Source organism: Phocoena sinus, chromosome 6 (genome assembly GCF_008692025.1).
Source record: "Phocoena sinus isolate mPhoSin1 chromosome 6, mPhoSin1.pri, whole genome shotgun sequence".
NCBI classification, from domain to species: Eukaryota; Metazoa; Chordata; class Mammalia; order Artiodactyla; family Phocoenidae; genus Phocoena; species Phocoena sinus.
In genome coordinates this window covers 30,948,737-30,965,019 of record NC_045768.1, presented here as the reverse complement: position 1 = coordinate 30,965,019, position 16,283 = coordinate 30,948,737, and the positions used below count along the sequence as shown (strand labels likewise).

The window sequence follows — 16,283 nt, the reverse complement described above, 5'->3', positions numbered from 1 at the left end:
CACAGTTTGACAGATTACCTCTTCAGAAGCTGGTTGTAAGTCTATCAGACCTCAGACTTATTCAAGCCTTGTGCCATCTGTTCTTTATATAACACCCCCTTATATATTCAAGAAACAAGAAAAATCCAGGATTTAAATACATACACATGGGGACTTCCCTGATGGTCTAGTGGTAAAGAATCCGCCTTCCAATGCAGGGGACACGGGTTCAATCCCTGGTTGGGGAACAAAGATCCCACATGCCACGGGGCAACTAAGCCCACACGCTACAACTTCTGAGCCCGGGAGCCTCAACTAGAGAGCCTGCGTGCTGCAAACTACAGAGCCTATATGCCACAGCTAGAGAAGAGAAAAACCCGCATACCACAACTAGAGAGAAGCCTGAGCGCTGCAACAAAAGATCTCACCTGCTGCAACTAAGACCCAACGCAGCCAAAAATAAATAATACATACCTACACTTGTACACACACACACACACACATACACGAAAGAAGATTTGATACCTATACACCAGGGATTCTCAACTGGGTTTCTGAGGAACTCCGAGGCTCTGCAAAATGTCACTAGGCTTTCCACAAGAGCTCTTAATTGGAAAAAAGAGAAACAGTTTTTGAACTTCAAGTGTGATGTGATGCTAGTGCATGCACTGATGGAGGGAGACAGTCACTGAGCTGTTCCTTTACATGTTGTTCAGCCCCATAGGGTGGTGTGTGAAAGGATCAGGTACAATTGGCTGAGACCATCCTCAGTTTGGGATGCAAGATTAGGGGAGGCTGTTGATGGCTAGTGGCGAGCTCGATGTGGAGAAGAGCATGGTGGGCTGATGTGTGCCTCTCCTTCCTGAATTACCTCCTCCAAACTCCCCTTATGCTCCGTGGACTGAGTTAAAGGAGTGAACAAACTCTATTGGTGTAGCATGGAAGGAAAGTTGCATTCCGAAAAATGAATTTTTACACACTGTAGTCAGCTGCACCCTGGCACTTCGTTATTATTTGTAAACATTGTGAAGTGTGGATAGTGTAAGAAGAGAATTTTCATACGGAATTTTTGTTAGGGAATTGTTCTCATTTTGTTACTTATTATGAAACTCTTTTATATTTCAGTAAGCATTCCAAATATGTCTGATGGTCCAATGGAGTGATAAATTTGAGGGTAAATTTAAAAGGGGAAGAAGGGAATTGAAGGACTAGGGACAAAACTCAGAAGATTAGTGATGGAGAACTGCCATTTTCTGAGTCATTTGACAGGAGGCCACACACTGAAACACTCTGTCTTTACAGTGAAGTTACTTATCAGTGGGATTTACATCAGCTGGTAATACAAGTTGTCCTGTTGCATTGGGTATGGTCTTTAACAAACAACTAAAAAATGCAGCAATGGCTCCAGGAAGATGGAAAAGACAAATAAAATATCACAATTATTTGACAAGTAAAGGGGCTGGTAATTTTAAGTGGCCTTTGGAATTCAGCTCTCCCCTCATTTCCCTTTTTTCTGTAACAGCAAACAACTATTGAGCACTTACTAATGGCTAGTCACTGGGTAATATGAATCCACATAGTAAAGTCTTTTCACTTTTCAGTACCCTTTTATGACCATTATTTCTCTTGACCCTTGCAAAAAACCTGTGGGAATAAAAAATTATTATTATCCTTACATCGTAAATTAGGAAATTGAGCTCAGCTAGTTAAATGACTTACCCAAGCTTGCCTATGTTGTTAATGATGAAGCAAGAATTTTAACCAGTAACGTCTGACCCTACATATAAACCTTACTTATCTTCCCCAGATGAGGGTAGACATATGAGAGCTCATTCTTTTCCTAGCCTCCCGCTCTTGTTTTTCTTTCCTACTTCTTCTTTGACCCTAACTTCATCTTTCCCTTTCCCTAACTCTGAAGCTTTTAGTTAAATATATACCCTGGTGTACAGGGTGGCAGGACTAGTAATGGAATAGTAGGAGTAAACTTTAGTCCACAAACCCACATGTGCATGAAATGTAATTTTTTTTCTATTTTTCTAAATTCAGAGTAATTTCTATTTTGAGTCCTTGTTCCTCCAGATGGCAGAGATATAATCACAGAATTCAGAGCATCCTGCTTTTCCTGGGAGCTCAAGGAAGTTCCCTGTGACTGTGGCAGTGCTCAAAGACTTGGGGTTGGGAGACCCTGTTCATATGTTACTATGCATTCTTCTAAACCTGTTTTACGATGGATACCAGTGGTTCCAAATTCGGATACCTATAGGGGCCAGGCAGGTAATATAAATTTATAGATAAAGGACAGAGATGAACAAAATGTAAGACTGCAGTGAACCTAAGACTACCTGCCCATCTAAGGCATTCAAATGTATTCTATTAAAAAAATGCACACACACAAAACTACCCAACAACAACAACCAACCAACCAAAGGAAAAAACCCAAAGCGTGGACCAAACGAAATACACCAAACGAAATACACGCATTTGTGACTTCTGAAATTCACATCATCTATTAGGCTTTTTGCAACATAAAGGCCAGGAAAAAATTTTTGTTTTTCTCTTTCCTGAAGCAATAAGTATCAACTGATCTCCCTCTGGAGGAAGAAGGAAAACAAGGTCAAATAAAAATACAAGAATGTGGGGATGGGAAGTGGGAGTGAGGACTCAGCCATTAATATTTCCAGCGGTATATGGCAAGTTAACCCTGCCCTCAAACTTTCTCCTTGTCACCTCTCACCATGCTGAATCTTTACGATTTTTTCCTGCTTTCCCTGTATTCCATTTCTATTGTCTTATTCTAACTGGATCCCAACTAATCCACATACTGCTATAGGGATTAATATCTTTGTTAGTTGTTAAGGCTTATTGCATGCCAGGGCCCATCCCTCACAGATTTTCAAAATAAGTTGTAAGAAGACTTAAAACTTATCCTGTTCAACACTCAATTGTCATCATCATCGATGAAGCACCTACACTGTGCGGGGACACCCAGATGAAGAGGGCTGTCCCTCCTCTGGGCTCTCTCTCTACCATGTCTCCCAGAGCACTTAATTCTTGAACTTAACATTAATGAGTAATGTATGCTGTGTGTACTCTCTCCTGTTACTTTGTAAATTTCTTGAAGGCAGGATCCTGTCTGATGTGCCTTTGTCACTTTCACTGCACAGGAGCCCTTCACATCCCATGTATTCATTAAATGATTGTGGATTTTCCTCTCCATTCCCATAAACTCTCATCCTTTTACCCAATTATTTCTCTCTCTTTAAGTTGCTTTTTCTCCCCAGTCTAATCTCGACAATGTTGTCAGACAGATCTTTATAAAACTCAAAAATAATCAATTTTCTCATCTGCTTTAAACTTCCAGTGGCAGCCAGATTCATTTGAGGATAAAGTCTAAATCTTTTGTCCTAGCACTTAAGACTCTTTGCAGGGGAATGGCTCTACCATAGCACCCTCGAGACCTTCCATGTTTCCACAGGAACAGCTTGAACCACCATATGACCTGAATCTGGGTGGAATGCCTTGTGATCCTCCCAGGAGCATGGCATGAGAAGCAGTCTTTATAAGAGGCTTCACAAGACAGTTTTCCCATCTGTCTCTCCCTATATCGTGGGAGGCTGCCATGAGGCAGCCTTCCCATCCACCTCCCTGGTTCCAGAGAGGCATGGGACTCTCCATCTCATACTTACACCCCTTTAGGGCAGAGCTGCAGGCTCTAGGACCACTGAGCTGCAGTCTAGGATCAGCTCCTCAGCCACTGAATATCTCACAACTCTGTTGAAGATGTCTGGTTCCTTTTGCTTCAGTTCCATCCTTTTGGTGGGTGAGACAAGGACCCAGAGAGCTGCACCCTTGGCACCTCTTGCCTTCTCTGCCTATATAAGTAATAAACTGTCTGAATCTAAAAGGGGCTCCTTATTTCTTTTCCAGCTGAACCTGTCAGTCTTGGACTTGGACTTCCCTTTGTGTTTGACACCCTTTATCATCTAATTCAATCAAAGCCTTTCACCACCACCCCCCAATCTATTTACCAGTCTAAGGAACCATCTCAATACAAAGCTAGCATAGGATATTGTCAAAATCTGCTTCTTTATCTGTCTCTCCCTTTTCTGCTCTATCCAATATAGTACCCACTAGCCATGTACAGCTACTTAAATTTCAATTCACTTAAAAATGCATGAAATTGACATTTAAAATTTAGCTTCTCATTCACGCTAACCACATTTTAATTGCTCAGTAGCCACATGTTACTAGTGGCTACTGTATTGGACCATGTAGCTATAGAATATTCCCATCACCACAGAATATCCTACTGGACAGCACTACTCTGGATTGTAAAGTATTCCTCATGGGCAAGAATTATACCTTGTTCAACACTCTACTTCTCAGTCCCTAGAATAGTGCAGTACATAGTGATCGCTCAGTAAATGTTTGAGGAATGAAGTGAAAGAATAAATGATAGATAAAAAAGCACACACAAAAAAGTTGAGTGACATATCTCAGAGAGAGTGTGAAGACAGAACAGAAGCCCAGTTGAATATTTATAGGCTACTTCTGAAGATAGAAAATTCCTCAAAATCCAATGGGATACAATTTCCAGGGTTCCTCACTTCTTTGCAGCAGAAGGCAGGACTGTCCATGAAACAGTTAATGTACACTGCAGACTGTCAGTGAAACCAAAGATAGAAAGCAGCCAGAGGGCAAGAAACAAGAACTGGGCTGCCTCTCACAGGCATAGCCTCCTGGTGGCTAGAGAGGGAGCCCTCAGCAAAATGGAAGCAATCTGATAGGGTCTGAAAGCTGATAGCTGCATTGCTGAGCACGTTTCAGACCCCCCCAGAGTCCCAGGGGGAAGGATGGGGATCACACCTGCACCACTGGGAGACCTTGACCTGTTAGAGGAAGGGCAGTCAAGAACTGGCGGGACATCAACACATCAGAAGGCAGGAAACAAAGAATAAAAGAGAGCGAAAGGTCCCGTGGAAGTTAAAATTACCATATTACCAATCAAGAAACAAAAATTCCATTTCCTTTAGGATCCTGTTGCTTTTCTTCCTTTATCACAGCACTTCCTCCTCCCAATAAATCCCAGAGAAAAATTCTTTGAGTCAAGAAACATCTCTCCAGGGACTTCCCTGGTGACGCAGTGGTTAAGAATCCGCCTGCCAGTGCAGGGGACACGGGTTCAAGCCCTGGTCCGGGAAGATCCCACATGCCACAAAGCAACTAAGCCCATGCGCCATAACTACTGAGCCTGCGCTCTAGAGCCCGTAAGCCACTACTGAGCCCACGCACCTAGAGCCCATGCTCCGCAACAAGAGAAGCCACTGCAATGAGAAGCCCGCGCACCACAACGAAGAGCAGCCCCTGCTCACCGCAACTAGAGAAAGCCTGCACACAGCAACGAAGACCCAAAGCAGCCAAAAATTAATTAATTAATTAAATGTATATAAAAAACAATCTCTCCATTAGTCACGTTAGGCTGGACCCTGACTTTTGCAGCCAAGTGTGCATTTCACCTCCAAAATAGTCTCTAAACAGTTTTCTGGTTAGGTTTATGCATCTGACATAAATCAGCATTTGAACAATAAACTACCTGGGATAGTAATTTCTGGTTCTTCAGAGAACTGTGCTATCCACTGAGGTGAGCGAAACATACACAGAAAGACAAAGCAGCCTTCCACGGTTCCCTGCTGCTGAAATCAGAAAGCAGACCTTTTCTACTTGGCCACGACAGCCCTGACTCACCCTGAATTCGGCTGCAGGAAGCAGTCTGGAGCGGGATGGCTTACTGAGCCAGCTAGAAGCACTGGACACTTGCCTATTGCTTGCTAATTTAGATCGTTCAAAATACCCCAGCCTACTGTTCAAAGTTGAAATTGTCTCCATAGAAACCATCAGCTGCTCCTTTTTCTTTTTTTTAAGTTCCCAGGGACAGGGCTACGAGCACGTGCTGCCACAGGGTCTGGGCAGAGGCTCAGTTTAGCTGGTGTGCCTTTCAATCCAGGTGTTTCATAAAGGAATGTTTTATTTCATCACATAGGTCTGGTTTCTACACCTCTTCCCTAGACTCCTCCTCTCAACTCCTGGCTCTCTTCTCCTTTGCTTCAATTCCTTCTCTATCTCCTCCTCTAAGTCAGTGATCTCTTAGGCAGCTGCCTTTTTAGTGGTTTCTAAGATGAGTCCCAAATATCCATCTTCAGAGTGGTGTGGGTTTCAGACTCATCTGACAAGTCTGTTAAATAAAGATTCCCAGGCCCCTCAGCTGGAGATTCTGACTTGATAGGTTTGGGGTAAGTTTCTGGGATCTGTACTTTTAAAAGCAGATTCTAAAGCATAGCCCAGTTTGCAAACCACTCTCCGAAGGGACAGCAAAAGCCCCCCCCCATGCAAAAATGCCTCCTCAGGACCAGACCCCCTGAAATTTGTCCTATTGTTAATCCCATCAGTCAATGCCCATTGTCAAAATATACAAGTGATCCAAGCTACAAACTGCAGACTGTGCGTCCAGGTTGTGAACTCCTTGAGGGAAGGTACCATGTCTTTTAATTTTTGCATCTCTTGCAGCCAGTGAGGTGTAGCTGGCCTCTGGAATCAGAAAGACTTAGATTGGAACCCTGATTCCTTTACATCTGTCATTGTGACTGACCTCAAGCAAATTACTTACCTTTCCTTGGGCTTCAGCTTTCTAACTTGTGAAATGGGAATGGTACAATAAAATGTATTAAAAGTGAAGTATAAGCCTTGAGGAGAAGGGGCCAATATTGGAAGTCATGGGCAGATTGGAATGTCTGGGAGAAGAGGAGGCTGTTTTAGCACACAGCTCTTACACAGGATGAGAGGTACCTTGGCAGGCTAGCAAGGCTCCCAGCTTAGTGACTAATTCCTAGGACTTGATCCAAGGATGGGAGGTGGGCTGGGGAGGAACGCAGCAGAAATAGTGTTGTTTTTACTAAGACTCTAAGAGAAGCACAGGAAAGGGTGCTCCAGCATCCAGGCAATAAAGTGAGATGCATGCTAAGCTGGCACAGAGTCAGACCTTCTTCACTCTGCTGCCTAGAACAGAAGACACCAGGGACCTGGCACTCCATGGACCCTCAAAGAATGTAGCAAATTAAGAGCGGGGACATTGGTGGGAGCACTGGGCAGTAAGGTGCTAACCACGTACAAGGGAGGCATTAGCAGTTGTCAGTAGCAGGTGTGAACCACGCAGAAAAGACTGAAGTCCTCTGAGGAAGAAGGAATCTACCTCCAGCCTGCCTTCAGACCCAAGACTGTAACATCAACTCTTCCCTGGGTCTCCAGCTTGCTGGCCCACCCTGCAGATTTCCAGTCCCCACAATCGCATGAGTCAAATCCTTAAAATATCTGTCCCCCTGTCTCTGTCTCTCTTTCTCTCTCTCTCCCTCTCTGTCTCTGTCTCTACGATTATATCAATATATAATTTTAGGGTAGAATTTAACTGACATAAGGCAGATTAACAGGAGAAAAGCATACACACTTATTTAGTGTAAGCTTTATGTGACACAGGAGCCCTCACAAGGAATGAAGACCCTAAGCAATGGCAAAACCTACCTGTTTTATATTAGATTGAGCAAAGAGAGGCAATTGTGGAAAAGTAATTATACTATGTGGGGAGCCTAAAGGAAGATAAGAAGTGTTTTTAACAAGGTCTATTTGTATAGAAATATCTCAGTCTCAATTTCTTGTCCTTGATGATAAGAATGTTTCTTTCCTTCTGGTGTAGGGAGGACACCTTCCATCTGGGAGTTTTATCTCCTGCTTTCAGGAAGAAAAGGGGGAGGGTCAGAGGGGCTCTCTTGCAGCTGCTGTTTTTCTGAAGTGCTAGTATTTTTATGGCAAAGAGGCCTATTTTGGGATGATATATTCTGGTTTCCTTAGAAGGAGAGGAAAGAAAAGCAGCAAAAATAAGTGATTATGGAATGAAGACTATTCTGGTGGGGGAAAGTCACCAGGTGTACTTAAGGGATTTCACTGAACTTCCACAGCGCTGCAGCACAGTCAGTGGAAAACTGTGACTCCCTTTCAGTGACAGACCTAACAACATCTCTAATCATCATTAGAACCTAAAAAAATGTACTCCCTAAATAGGAGTAAATATAGAAATGGAAGTGTTTCTAGCTCTCCAGAGACAAAACAGTGCTAGTGAATACAGCAAAACATATTTCAAATTTCCTTAGAATTTAACAGGCCTATGGGGAAAAAATCTCAACATAATGTAACAGAGAAAATTTAGGGCTACATCCCCAGGTTCTGATCCCAGCACTGCTCTTAATTCATTGTAAAAATTTCTCCAAGACTCTATTACTTAGCTGTAACATGAGAAGGCTAACATACTGATGTATTCCAAAATATTTCAGTCATTAAGTAGCATCTGCATAAGTTCAGCTGTATCTGTGTACACCCTGACTTGTTACTTACAAGGAAAAATATTAATACCTCCCAATTTGTTTATATTCTCAGTAATTGTTTTGTTCTTCCTCTGAAGCTTTATTACATTAAGGCTAGACCCTGGACCTGTTGTGCTAGGGGAGAAGGCATCCCTGCCTAGAAAAAAGGTCTAGGCCTTGACCAAAAGTGGGAATGAATTACAAGAAACTGGAAACCCCAGAGGAAGATTTTGTCCTGCTTCCTGTTTGGAGTTCTGGAAAGTAGCGTAAAACAGGATATTGTGTGTTTAAGCAGAGAGAGATGCAAAGACAGCACACGTAAGTTTCTCTTTGCACTCCTGTTGTGTGAAAGGGTTCAGGAAGTCCCCATATTCTCACAATGATGGGCATGGAAAGCAGCTAAGAGTTGAAGGCCAGCAAACCTCCCTGGGGACCGTTATGACAATGTGTGAGGTGACTCTTTAGCACAGGGTATGGGGTATGTAGCTCTACCAGGGATCTATAAAGGACACAGGTGACACTCAGGGAATTTTGAAGGACAAGTGGGGCAAACCCAGAGGATTTGAGTAGTTTCACCACCTGACCCAGAGGGTGAGAGTGAGTTTGCCACCTGGCCTTGACCATTCTGAGAGAACAACCATGAGTTATGAATGCATACACACAAAAGGTCAATGCCTGGAGACCAGATGAGTTACACTTCCACCAGGTTAGAGAAGCTGGCCAAGAATAGTTATCTGATCTAGCGTTCCTGCCACACACCCTTGCCCTGAGATTATACAAGCCCTCTTGCACCCAGATTTGGAAAAGAGGGTAGAGGGTATCTTTGAAGGAAATAGAAACATTTCTGCTAATATCTGAACTTCAAATTAATTATTTACCTGAACATGGGCTGTATGAAACAAGAAAAGATTAAGATACCTTTAATGAGCTGGTTTATGTTTTCTTTCCCTTCCATCATCATTGGAAACAGGTGTTTGAAAGGAAGCCTGATTCTATTACAGAAAATTAAAGAGAAGGCAGGATCAGTGGTGGCATTGGAAAACCCTAGCTCACCTACAAAACTACAACTACATGTAGAACAACTCTCTCCAAAAATGACCTGAAGACTAGTAGAACAGCTCTTCTACAACTGAGGATATAAAGACAACAAGCACACTGAGACTGGTAGGAGAAGAGAAGCAATCTACTCAGGACGCATACCACCAGTGGGCAACTCAGAAGAGGAGGGGGAAACCACAAACTTGGGAATCCTCCCTAAGGAGCAAGGGGTTCAAGCCCCACATTGGGGTCTAGCACTGAGACAGCAATCCTCCTTGTCTGGTTTTGAAAACCAGTGAGGCTTTTGGAAGGGCTGTAGAAAACCAAGACTGCTTTTAAAGGGCATGTACACAGACTTGCTTGCTCCCAATCCCAGCATAGAAGCAGCAGATTGAAAAGTGCCTGGTGCTCTGGCTGGCCTGCCAAGACAGCCCCAGCACACACCCCAGCCCACACCAGTCTCCAGCTCCAGCCCCTCCAATTCCTGTCCTGCCCCCCGTCGAGTTGATGGCCACCAGCACACCCCAGGAGATGCTGCAGCTTGCACTGGGCTCTAGCTCTAGCTGCCCCCTGGCTCCAGTCCACCCTGGCCAAGGTGGCAGCCACCAGCGCAACTCAGGAGAAGCCCTGGCCCATTCCAGGCTCCAGCTCTACCCCCCATACTCCAGGCTCCAGCCCACCCCCACCAAGGTGATGGATTCAGTGTGCCCCAGAAAAAGCTCTGGCCCATGCTTGCTTCAGATCAAGCTCTCCCACCAAAGTCACTGGGCACATACAGACTGCATAGAGATGCTCCCACACAAGAACACACCTTCAAGACCAAGAGAGGCATCTGTTTCACCTAATTTCATAGAGACAAATAGAGAAATTCAAACAAAATGAGAAAGCAGAAGAATATGTTCCAAACCAAAGAACACAATAAAATCCAGGGGAGCAAAGAAAATCCTAATGAAACGGAGAAAAGTAATTTACCTGATAAATCAAAACAATAGTCATGGGGGCTTCCCTGGTGGCGCAGTGGTTGAGAGTCCGCCTGCCGATGCAGGGGACACGGGTTCGTGCCCCAGTCCGGGAAGATCCCACATGCCACGGAGCGGCTGTGCCCGTGAGCCATGGCCGCTGAGCCTGCGCTAATGGAGTGTGTGCTCCGCAACGGGAGAGGCCACAACAGTGAAAGGGGCCCACATACCATAAAAAAAAACCAAAAAAAAATAGTCATAAAAATACTCACCAAACTCGAGAAAAGAATAGAAGAACACAATGAGAATTTCAACAAAGAACTAGAAAATATTATAAAGAGCCACCCAGAACTGAAGAATACAATAAATGAAATGAAAAATACGCTAGAGGAAATTAACAGCAGATTAGATGTTACAGAAGAATGCAAGTGACCTGGAAGACAGAATAATGGAAATCACCCAATCAGAAAAGAAAAAATGTTTTTAATGAGGATACATTAAGGGACCTCTGGGACAACATCAAACATGCTAATGTTTGCATTATAGAGATCCCAGAAAAAGAAGAAACAAAGGGCAGAAAATGTATTTTATGAAATATTGGCTAAAAACTTTCCTAACTTGAAGAAGGAAACAGGTATCAAGTTCCAAGATCACAGAAAGTCCCAAACAAGATGAGCCCAAAGAGACCCACATCAAGGCATATCACAATCAAAACGGCAAAAATTAATGATAAAGGTAGAACTCCCAAGGCAGCAAGAGAAAAACAAAGGGCCACATACTAAGGGAATCCCCATAAGGCTGTCAGCTGACTTTTCAGCAGAAACTGTGCTGGCCAGAAAGGAGTGGCTGATATATTTAAAGTGCTGAAAGGAAAAAACTTAAAACCAAGGATATTCTACCTGGCAAGGTTATCATTCAGAATTGAAGGAGAGATAGAGTTTTCCAGACAAGCAAAAACTAAAGAGTTCATCACCACTAACACCAGCCTTCAAAGCAAGGTAAAGGGTCTTCCTTAAGCTGGGGTGTGTGTGTGGTGTGTGTGTGTGTGTGTGTGTGTGTGTGCAGGGAAAGCCGTAACAAGAAAATAAGAAAATATATGAAGGAAAAAATCTCTCGGGTAAAGGTATATATATAATAAAGACATCAGATCAACCACTTTAAAAATCTAGGACAAAGGTTAGAAGACAAATTGTAAAATCAACTATAACTAAAAGAAGCATTAAGGGATTCATATAAATATGTAAAATATGACATCAAAAACATTAAAACATGGTGTTGAGGAGTAAAAGTATAGAGATTTTAGAATGTGTTTGAACTTAATGACTATCAGTTTAATACAACACACACACACACACACACACACACACACACATGTCTCATGGTAACCACACAACAAAACCCAGTAATAGTTACAAAAACAAAAAAGAAACCACAAACAAAACACTAAAGAAATCAACCACAAGGGAAGAGACTAGAAGTAATGAACTACAAATACAACCATAAAACAAGTAACAAAATGTACAATAAGTACATACCTATCAAAAATCACTTTAAATGTAAATGACTAATGCTCCAATCAAAAGACTTAGTGTAGCTAAATGGATTAAAAAAATAAAACCCATTTATATGCTGTCTACAAGAGACTCGCTTCAGAGATGAAGGCACACACATTCTGAAAGTTAAAGGATGGGAAAAAAATACTCCATGCAAATGAAAACGAAAATAAATCTCCAGTAGCAATACTCTTATCAGACAAAACAGACTTTAAAATAAAGTATATAACAAAAGACAAAAAAGGCCGTTATATAATGATAAAAGGGTCAATCTAAGAAGAGGATATAACATTCATAAACATAGATGCATCTAAGATAGGAGCACCTAAATATATAAAGCAAATATTAATAGACATAAAGGGAGAAACTGACAATAATACAATAATAGTAGGGGACTTTAATACCCCACTTACATCAATGGATAGATCATCCAGACAGACGGGAAATAATGGTCTTAAATGACACATTAGACCAGATGGACTCAACAGATATCTAAAAAACATTCTGTCCAAAAACAGCAGAGTACACATTCTTTTCAAGTGCACATTCTCTAGGCTAGATCACATGCTAGGCAGCAAAATAAGTCTCAATACATTTAAAAAGATTAGGATTTCCCTGGTGGTCCAGTGGTAAAGAATCCACTTTACAATGCAGGGGTATGTGGGTTTGATCCCTGGTCAGGGAACTAAGATCCCACATGCCATACAGCAATGAAAACAGCACAACACAACTCTTGAGCTTGCATGCCTCAACTAGAGAGCCTGCATACCACAAATTACAGAGCCCACGTGCTCTAGAGCCCATATGCCACAACTACAGAGCCCATGTTGCCCTGGAGCCTGCGTGCCACAAATAGAGAAGAGAAAACCCACATGCACAACTAGAGAGAAGCCCACACGCTGCAATGAAAGATCCTGCATGACTCAACAAAGATCCCGTGTTGCCGCAACTAAGATCGACATAGTCAAAATAATAAATAAATAAATAAGTTTAAGAAGATTGAAATCATATCAAGCATTTTTTCTGACCACAATGGTATGAAACTACATATCAATTACAGGAAGAAAACTGGAAAAACACAAACACATGGAGACTAAACAACATGTTGCTAAAAATCACTGGGTCCATGAAGAAATCAAAGAGGAAATAAGAAATACCTTGAGACAAATGCAAATAGAAACATGATGCTTCAAAATCTATGGAACATAGCAAAAAGCAGTTCTAAAAGGGAAATTAAGAATGATGGCCTTGACTTTGCAGAATTTGAACCATCCTTGCATCCCTGTAGCAAATCCCACTTGATCATAATATTTAATTCTTTTAAAGTATTGTTGAATTCGGTTTGCTAATATTTTGTTGAGGATTTTTGCATCTATGTTCAGGGATATTGGTCTGTAATTTTATTTTATTTTTTGTAGTGTCTTTGTGGCCTACCTCAGGAAATAAGAAAAATCTCAAATAAATCTAACTTTCTACCTAGAGGAATAAAAAAAAGAAGAACAAAGAAAGCCCAAAGTTAGCACAAGGAAGGAAATAATAACTATCAAGCAGAACTAAATAAAATAGAGATAAAAACAAACAATAGAGAAGATCAATGAAAATAAGAGCTAGTTTTTTGAAAGGATAACAAAATGATAAACTTAGCCAGACTCATTAAAAAAAAAGAGAGAAAGAGCACCAATACGTAAAATTACAAATGAAAGAGGAGAAGTTACAACTGATATCACAAAAATACAATCATAAGAGAATATTATAAACAGTATACAGCAATGAATTGGACAACATAGAGGAAACAAATGAATTCCTAGAAACATGAAATCTTCCAAGTCTGAATGAGGGAGAAATAGAAAATCTGAACATACTGACTACAGTAGTGAAATTGAATCAGTAATTCCAAAACTCCCAATAAGCCTATATGGGAAAAGAATCAACAAAAGAGTGGATATATGTGTATGTATAATTGATTCACTTTGCTGTACACCTGAAACTAACACAACATTGTACCTCAACTATACTCCAATAAAAATTTTTAAAAAAAACCTCCCAACAAACAAAATTTTTTTAAAATTTAAGAATAGACAGCTTCACAAGGGAATTCTATGAAACATTTAAAGAAGACTTAATACCTTCTCTTCTCAAACTATTCCCAAATAATTGAAGAGGAGGGAACACTTCCAAACTCATTCTACAAGGCCAGCATTGCCCTGATACCAAAACCAGACAAAGACACTACAAAAAATAAAATAAAATTACAGACCAATATCCCTGAACATAGATGCAAAAATCCTCAACAAAATATTAGCAAACCGAATTCAACAATACTTTAAAAGAATTAAATATTATGATCAAGTGGGATTTGCTACAGGGATGCAAGGATGGTTCAAATTCTGCAAGTCAATCAATGTGATACACCACGTTAAAAAAAATGAAGGATAAAAATCACATTATCGGGCTTCCCTGGTGGCGCAGTGTTTGAGAGTCCACCTGCTGATGCAGGGGACACAGGTTCGTGCCCCGGTCCGGGAAGATCCCACATGCCGCGGAGCAAGCCATGGCCGCTGAGCCTGCGCGTCTGGAGCCTGTGCTCCGCAACGGGAGAGGCCACAACAGTGAGAGGCCCGTGTACCGAAAAAAAAAAAAAAAAATCACATTATCTTCTCAATAGATGCAGAAAAAGCATTTGACAAAATTCAACATCCATACATGATAAAAACTCTCAACAAAGTTGGTGTACAGGAAACATACCTCAACATAATAAAAGTCATCCATGACAAACCCAGTTAAAAGAAGTTAAATAAAAGTTAAATAAAAGTTAAAGATTTTCCTCTAAGATCAAGAATAAGATAAGTATGCCCACTCTTGCCACTTTATTTAACATAGTATTGGAAGTCCTAGTCACAGCAATCAAACAAGAAAAAGAAACAAAAGTCATCCAAATTGTAAGGGAAGAAGTAAAACTATCACTATTTGTTTGCAGACAACATGATGCTATATATAGAAAACCCTAAAGATTCCACCAAAAAACTATTAGAACTAATAGATGAATTCAGTAAAGTTGCAGTATACAAAATTAATATACAGAAATCTTTTGCATTTCTGTACATTAATAGTGAACTATAAAGAAGGTAATATCAAGAAAACAATCCCATTTATGATTACATCAAAAATAATAAGATACCTAGGAATAAATTTAGCCAAAGAGGTGAAAGACCTCTTACTCTGAAAAACTATAAGACATTGATGAAAGAAATTGAACATTTATACAAATAAATGGAAACATATTCCATATTCATGGGTTGAAAGAATTATTATTGTTCAAATGTCCATACTATCCAAAGCAATCTACAGGTTCAAGGCAATCCCTATCAAAATACTAGTGACATTTTTCACATCTAGAAAAAATAATTCTAAAATTTGTATGGAACCACAAAAGACTCTAAATAGCCAAAACAGTTTGGAGAAAGAAGAACAAAGCTGGAGTTATCATGCTTCCTGACTTCAGACTATATTGCAAGGCTATAATAATCAAAACAGTATGGTACTGGCACAAAAAACAGACACATGGATCTTCTGCCCATTTTTTGATTGGGTTGTTTGTTTTTCTGATATTGAGCTGTATGAGCTGTTTATATATTTTGGAGACTAATCCCTTGTTGGTCACATTGTTTGAAAATATTTTCTCCCATTCTGTAAGTTGTCTTTTTGTTTTATGATTTCCTTTGCTTGGCAAAAGTTTTTAATTAGGTCCTATTTGTTTATTTTTGTTTTTATTTCCATTATCCTAGGAGACAGATCGAAAAAGATATTGCTGCAATTTATGTCAAAGAATATTCTGCCTATGTTTTCCTCTAGGAGTGTTATAGTATCTGGTCTTACATTTAGGTCTTTAATTCATTTTGAGTTTTTTTGTATGGTGTAGGTTTTACATGTAGCTGTCCAGTTTTCCCAGCACCACTTATTGAAGCTGTCATTTCTCCATTGTATATTCTTCTCTCCTTTGTCATAGATTAATTGACCATATGTGCATGGGTTTATTTCAGGGCTTTCTAAAGACATTACTCCAAAGAAGACATATAGATGGCCAAAAGGCACATGAAAAGATGCTCAACATCACTAGTTATCATAGAAATGCAAATCAAAACTACAATGAGGCACCGCCTCACACCAGCCAGAATGGCCAACACCAAAAAGTCTACAAATAATTAATGCTGGAGAGGATGTGGAGAAAAATGAACCTTCCTACACTGTTGGTGGGAATGTAAATTGGTACAGCCACAATGGAGAACAGTAATGAGGTTCCTTAAAAAACTCAAAATAGAGCTACCATATGATCCTGCAATCCCACT

At 40.7% G+C, this 16,283-nt stretch overlaps 1 protein-coding gene across 2 annotated transcripts in view; it reads right to left on the bottom strand.

Moving 5' to 3' along the window:
* Positions 1–16,283, bottom strand: part of LOC116755602 (acyl-coenzyme A amino acid N-acyltransferase 2-like) — a 28,765-nt gene that overhangs the window by 8,901 nt on the left and 3,581 nt on the right. Inside the window, exon 1 of one of the 2 annotated variants that reach the window (XM_032635304.1) lies at positions 5,725–5,760. The exons of the other annotated variant lie outside the window; for it this stretch is intronic. The gene's annotated coding sequence lies outside the window, so the exon portion shown is untranslated. Of the gene's footprint in view, positions 1–5,724; positions 5,761–16,283 lie in introns of those variants that run through there. 2 annotated transcript variants of the gene reach the window in all.